The 6,542-nt window shown below is 46.5% G+C and overlaps 1 non-coding gene across 1 annotated transcript; it reads left to right on the top strand.

The window, feature by feature from the left end:
* Positions 1-4,099: 4,099 nt before the first annotated feature.
* Positions 4,100-4,172, top strand: trnaa-ugc (transfer RNA alanine (anticodon UGC)). Its single transcript has one exon. It is a non-coding gene; the product is annotated as a tRNA-Ala (tRNA).
* The last annotated feature ends 2,370 nt before the right edge of the window (positions 4,173-6,542 follow it).

The raw sequence follows: 6,542 nt of genomic DNA, 5'->3' as shown, positions 1-6,542 counted from the left end.
CCGTGGAGCACACCGTTTTTTTACTAAGGACAATGAGGGATCCGGGCTCATCTAGGTTCTAATCTGTCGGGCGGTAACAGGTGATTGCTCACTCTCGAATGCTTCCATTACCATAACTAAATCTGGGGGCTGTGCCATCTCCACCCCTGTGGTGGGCAATGGCAGCCTACTGAGAGCATCGGCACAGTTTTCTGTGCCTGGTCTGTGGCGGATGGCGTAGTTGTATGCGGACAATGTGGGCGCCCATCTCTGGATGCGGGCCGATGCATCTGTATTTATCCCCTTACTTTCAGAAAAGAGGGATAAAAGTGGCTTATGGTCAGTTTCCAATTCAAATTTGAGCCCAAACAGATATTGGTGTTTTTTTTTACTCCATAAACACATGCTAACACTTCTTTTTTGATCATGCTGTAGGCCCTCTCAGCCTTAGACCGACTCCTGGATGTATAAGTAACCAGTTGCAATTTCCCAGATTCATGAGCTTGATGCAGTACACACTCAACATCGTATGACGACGCATCACATGCTAGCACCAAAGGCTTACATGCATCATATAGCACAAGCAATTTGGTTGAGTATAACAGTTTTCTAGCTTTTACAACGGCATTTTCTTGGCTTTTACCCCATACCCATTCGTTTTCTTTATGCAGTAAAGCGTGCAGTGGTTCGATCAATGTTCTGAGACCCGGTAAGAAGAGACGAAAGTACTTCAGGAGTCCTGGAAACGACCGCAGCTCCGTCACGTTCTGTGGCCTCGGTGTGTTGTCGATTGCCTCCATCTACGAATCGGTGGGCCTGATGCTGTCCGCCGCAATTCTTCTCCCCAGGAACTCCACTTCAGGCGCCAGGACAATGCACTTCGAGCATTTTAACCTTTGCCCCACGCGATTAAGCCGATTAAGAAACTCCTCCAGGTTCTGCAGATGCTCATCTGTTTCCCGACCTGTAACCAAGATGTTGTCCTGGAAGACCATGGTGCGTGGGACCGAATTCAGTAAGCTTTCCATGTTTCTCTGGAATATTGCCGCGGCTGATCGAATCCCAAATGGGCATCTGTTGTGAATGAAGAGATCTTTGTGCGTGTTGATGCAGGTGAGGCCCTTCGATGATTCCTCCAGCTCCTGCATCATGCAGGCTGAGGTCAAGTCCAGCTTCGTGAACGTCATTCCTCCGCCAGCGTCGCAAAATGGTTGTCTGCCTTTGGTAGTGGGTATTGATCCTGAAGGGAGAATCATTTGATAATTATTTTGTCATCACCACAGAATCTGACGGTGCCCTCTCCCTTGAGGACTGGAACAATTGGATTGGTCCGCTCGTTGAATTCGATCGTCAAAATGATGCCCTCTCTTTGCAGCCTGTCCAGCTCGATCTCCACCCTCTCTCTCATCATGTACCGTACTGCTCTCGCTTTGTGATGGATAGGTCGCGTCCCGGGGAATTAGGTGGATCTGCACTTTTGCTCCTTGGAACTTCATGATGCCTGGTTCGAACAACGAGGGAAATTTGTTTAAGACCTGGGCAGACGAAATGTTGTTGACGGGCGAGAGCACTCGGATGTCGTTCCAGTTCCAGCGTATATTCCCCAGCCAGCTCCTGCCGAGCAGCGTGGGGCCATCGCCCGGTACCACCCAGAGTGGTAACTTGTGTATCGCTCCATCGTAGGAGACCTTTACAGTAGCACTGCCGATTACGGGAATCAGTTCATTTGTGTAAGTTCTCAGTTTAGTGCGAATGGGAGTCAGGACTGGCCTTGAGGCCTTGCTGCACCACAATTTATCGAAAGTCTTTCTGCTCATAATGGACTGGCTCGCGCCCATGTCTCGCTCCATTGACACCGGGAGTCCATTTAATTCAACCTTCAACATTATCGGGGGCACTTTGTGGTAAATGTATGCACCCCATATACCTCTACCTCCTCGGTCTGATGCTCTGGTTCGTTGTGATCTGCCGTGGATCTGCCCTCCTCTGCAACATAGTGGTTTGCAGGATTAGCAGGGTTTGCAGCTTGCCTGCACATTCGTTGCAGGTGTCCCATTGTTCCACAGCCCTTGCAAACGTATCCTTTGAAGCGGCTTGAATGGAAACGATGATCACCCCCGCAGCGCCAACAAGATGTTAATGGCGTAGCATTCATCACCCTTGATGGTGGACTCTCAGACATCTGCAGACGTACAGCTACAGGCATGTGAGGCCTGCCCTGTACGTAACGATTTGAAAACAACATTACTTTGTTCACAGTACTTGTACAGCACTCGTGTGCTGAGAGATTTGTTTGGTATTGTCACTGGTGGCGATAAACGCTTGGGCTATCGCTATGGCTTTACTCAAGGTTGGGGTCTCGACTGTCAAAATTAGTTTACGAAGTATTACTTCATGGCCAATGCCAAGTACAAAGAAGTCCCTGAGCATGTGCTCCAAATGTCCTTCAAATTCCAAATGCCTGCAAGGTGTCTTTGCTCGATGACATAGCTCGCCACTTCCTGGCCTTCAGACCTTTTGACATGTAGAACCGGAACCTCGCCATCAGAACGCTTTCCTTCAGGTTAAGATGCTCCCGGACCAGTGTGCACAAATCAACATACGATTTCTCTGTGCATTTCGCTGGAGCAAGCAGCTTTTGTATGAGGCCATAAGATGGTGCCCCGCAAACAGTGAGGTGAATCGCCCTTCCTTTGGCAGCATTCGCTTCTCCTTCCAGCTCGCTGGCCACGAAGTATTGGTCGAGTCGCTCCACTAAGCTTTCCCAATCATCTCCCTCCGAAAATTTCTCCAGGATGCCCATTGGTCTCTGCATCGTTGTGGTGGGGTTCGTCATCTGTATCTCATCACCAGATGTAGTGCATGAATAAAGAGTCTGTCCAGATACTGTGAACTCAAAGTAATTTGTGACCGTAGTCTTTTCTTGCAGGTCTCCAGAGTGCTTCTCCAGCCTGTGAGGCCTCCTTAAGTACAAGTGCTCCCAAGGGATTGTGGGATCTCTTGGGACTCCAGGGGATGAGCCCTTTGATGGTTAAACAAGGCATTTACAGGTTTACAGATAGAACACTTGTTTGCATAAGTTCTATGCAAATTGAAAGGTCTCATTCGGTATTTAAACGTGGAATCTCTCGCAAATTGCCATGAACAACCCCGAAGTGAGAATCATACCCCTGGACCAACGAAACAACTGCTTGACAAGAATGGCGATAAAGTGTAACCATTATAAAAGCATGTTATTGTGTGTATCTATTCTTTGTAGCCGGAGCACATGAGACCGAATCAGTGACTTTGCTTTTTCGACCTGTCTTCTGAAGCGCCGCACGGTCCCACTCCGACAGTCAATGCGCTGTTGGGACGTTAGTGTATCCAGGCTGTGGGTGGCCACCCCGAGCGCAGCAGAGGGGTTTCTGCATTAGTTCTGGGTGGGGACAGTATTTCCCCTTCTCTCTTCCTCTTGTCTATATCGTTGTGCTTTGATTTCTCTATTTATTCCTCGTCTTAGTTTCTAGTGTTTAAAAGGGAACAAACGATGAAATGGATTTCACTGTAGAAAAGAATTTCTCTCACTTAAATTTAGACGTGCTACCGTTGCACCATGAGGCCTAGACAGCTCGCCGTTGATATTCACGGTCATATACAAATATATATAAATATATCTACATGCATCGTAGCTGTTCCCTGGTGGTCGAGGGGTTAAGATCCGGTGCACTAACCTGGTAACGATACTCGAGATCAATTTGTCAAATAAAAATAATTGAGGTCTGTGAGACGATTAGTAATTGCTGTAATCACCATGAATAACCCCATTACTTTCTGTTACGGACCGAGCTTACAGATTCTCTTGTTTCTCCTGCCCGTTGCTGGACACGTGTTCCGGGTTTAATTTTGAGTTCGCTGATCGCGGTGAGACGGTAGGAGCCTCTGTGGCCCCACTGTGAGGATGTGGAAGTGAACACGGTGGCTGGGTGATCCGTGACATTTCTGTAAAGGGCAGCGGAGGAGAAGGATTGAGAGCTTTCAGTGTGGGACACAAGTTGTTTAAGGTGAGCCAACACATTCCCGATCAGCACAGAGGGAGCTCACTGGTCAGCTCCCCTCTGTTGTGCCAGCTGTGCCAGAGGTTTCCGTAGTGTAGTGGTTATCACGTTCGCTTTGCACGCGAAAGGTCCCTGGTTCAATCCTGGGCGGAAACATTATGTTTAAAGTTGCTCGAGTGGAACAATCCGAAGCGAGTTTGGTCTCCTGACAAATGCTGCCTGACCTGCTGAGATTTCCAGCAATTGCTGTTTTTATTTGCTATTTATTCTCCTGGCAAAATGGCTCCCTTATTCCTGAATTGCTCTTTATTCCACTTCAATAAATAGATAACTTTCAGTGAGAGAAAACGGATCCACCGGGTATCTTTCGCGTGTGAGGCCAACGTGATATCCGCCACACTGCAGCCCATCAAAGGGCGAGAAACCACTGAATATAAAGGATGAGCTCACAAATATCAGGGGCAGTGCAGTCTGGTCAACGTCAAACTCTCCTTTCTTATTCAGCAGAGGCATGAACGGGAGTCAGACGTCACAAAGTTTAATTACAGACACAAATACAAGTAACACTTCCAAATTCTTTCACTGTAAAATTCTTGCACTTTATTTGAAATCCTACGATGTTGAATCTGAAAATGAGCACCGTGGGATTTTATCTTCACTACTGATTCTATTTTCTGTGCATGGAAGGAATAACTGGTGCTGTTAAATTTGACAAAAGTTGCCCCAGATTCCTGGTGTCATCAGCAATGAAGATTTTGAAAGAATCCCCGACAGAAATTGTGTAAAATTGGGATACAGTTTAACAGTTAACATGCAAAACACAGAAGAAATGATTGAAGTATCGACTGTCTCTCAGTCAGCATTTCTTTCATTGTGCAAAAGATGACATTGGGTTAAGTAATGATGCTTTCCCGTGAAATAAAAACAAAAGTTCAATAAAAAAACGGACGGTGACTGGCAAGTGAGCGCTGCTTCTGACTCCGAGTGTGAATGAGCGGGGATGTTAAAGCCCTTATTTTGAGGAACGTTCATATCGATAAACATCTCATATTCGTTGTGTAGAGCTCGTGGTGCAACGGTAACACATCTCACTCGAGATGAGGACATTGCTATCGAAATCATGTCAGGGTTCCTGACCATTGGGATAATTCCAGAATCAATATTTTCTTTATGTGTCTTAATAACCAGACCCTTGCTCCAAGGTCTGTCTCACTGTTTCCCCGGTGTCAGGCAGAGATACGCCTGCTGCCCTCATTTATTTCATGTGACAGGACACAAAAGTTCAAAATCAACCTGCAGGGGGCCAAACACAGCAATACCGAGTCAGGGTGGCTGAGCGGTCAAATGTGCTGTGCTTGGATTGCAATTGCATGTGGAGGAGTGGGTTCAAATCCAATGTCTGACACTTTCTGCTTTCAATCATTAAGCGAAACTCATTGTTTGACACCTCGACCAACTCTTTAAAAGTGGGATTCTGCAGTTCACCTGCTCGCTAAACATTTCCGTCTGATCTGGTGCTGAAAGTGGAGATGTTTCCGCAGTGTCGCGGTTAACACGTTTGCCTCACACGCGAAAGCTCACCGGGCGGGAATATTTTATGTAGCTTTCTCCTCATGCATGCTCAGGGGCGAGTTTGTTCTCCTGTGAAAAGTCATGAGATGATAAACATGTCAGGATTAGGAGCCGGAGTAGGCCATTTGGCCCCTCGAGCCTGGTCCACCATTGAAGAAGATGCTGGCAGTTCCTCGACAACAAGTTTAAACATCTGGGGCGGAGCCAACAGGCGCCTGGCTGCAATCAGCGACAAAAACCCGCATTTGGCAGAAGCCCCGCTCGATCAATTGGGAGAACATGAAACTCTCAATCTTGGGGTCGCGGGTTCGACCCCCACGTTGGGGCTTTTTGTTCAAGGTTATCCTGCATTCAATGGATCATTAATTAACCGATGATCTTCATTTTCATAATTAAAGAAATGCTAACTGAATGAGAGTCAATAATTTAATATTTTGGACAAACAAGTGAAAGACACCTGGTGCTGGTGGGCAATTTTGTTGCCTTTATCATTGATGCTTGATCTCCAAGTCTAGTTGTCAAATCCTGTGCTCAACCAGCAGTTACCTGTTATGAATCAGCGGAGGAGAAATCAGTTTGTTGTCTAATGCTGCATTTACCTGCACAATGTGTGCTGAGATTATCTGTGCAATATGCACTCAGCAGGATGAATAAAAGCAACGTTTTTTGAAATGCAGGCACTGCATGTTTTGCACTCAATAAAAAATTGCATTTTCTTTTCATGCATTAATGCATTGCAATGCCAACGCACTTTTTACCTGACAAGACTGAAGTACAAGCTGTGATGAACAGTGTGAAACAGAAACAGCTACTTGAGAACCCACAGCCTTAACGGTATCTGTGTGAATTGCTCTGCATCGATAATTAGCAGAGCGCAAAGTGGGGAAACTGACGGTGTGGATGAGAAAAGGCCGAGCCAAAGTGTAATGTTGGAGATGATCTTGTTTTTGAGTA

Source organism: Pristiophorus japonicus, unplaced genomic scaffold (genome assembly GCF_044704955.1).
Source record: "Pristiophorus japonicus isolate sPriJap1 unplaced genomic scaffold, sPriJap1.hap1 HAP1_SCAFFOLD_130, whole genome shotgun sequence".
NCBI classification, from domain to species: Eukaryota; Metazoa; Chordata; class Chondrichthyes; family Pristiophoridae; genus Pristiophorus; species Pristiophorus japonicus.
The sequence above is the reverse complement of the archived record's forward strand: the minus strand, read 5'-3'. Positions and strand labels throughout refer to the sequence as shown.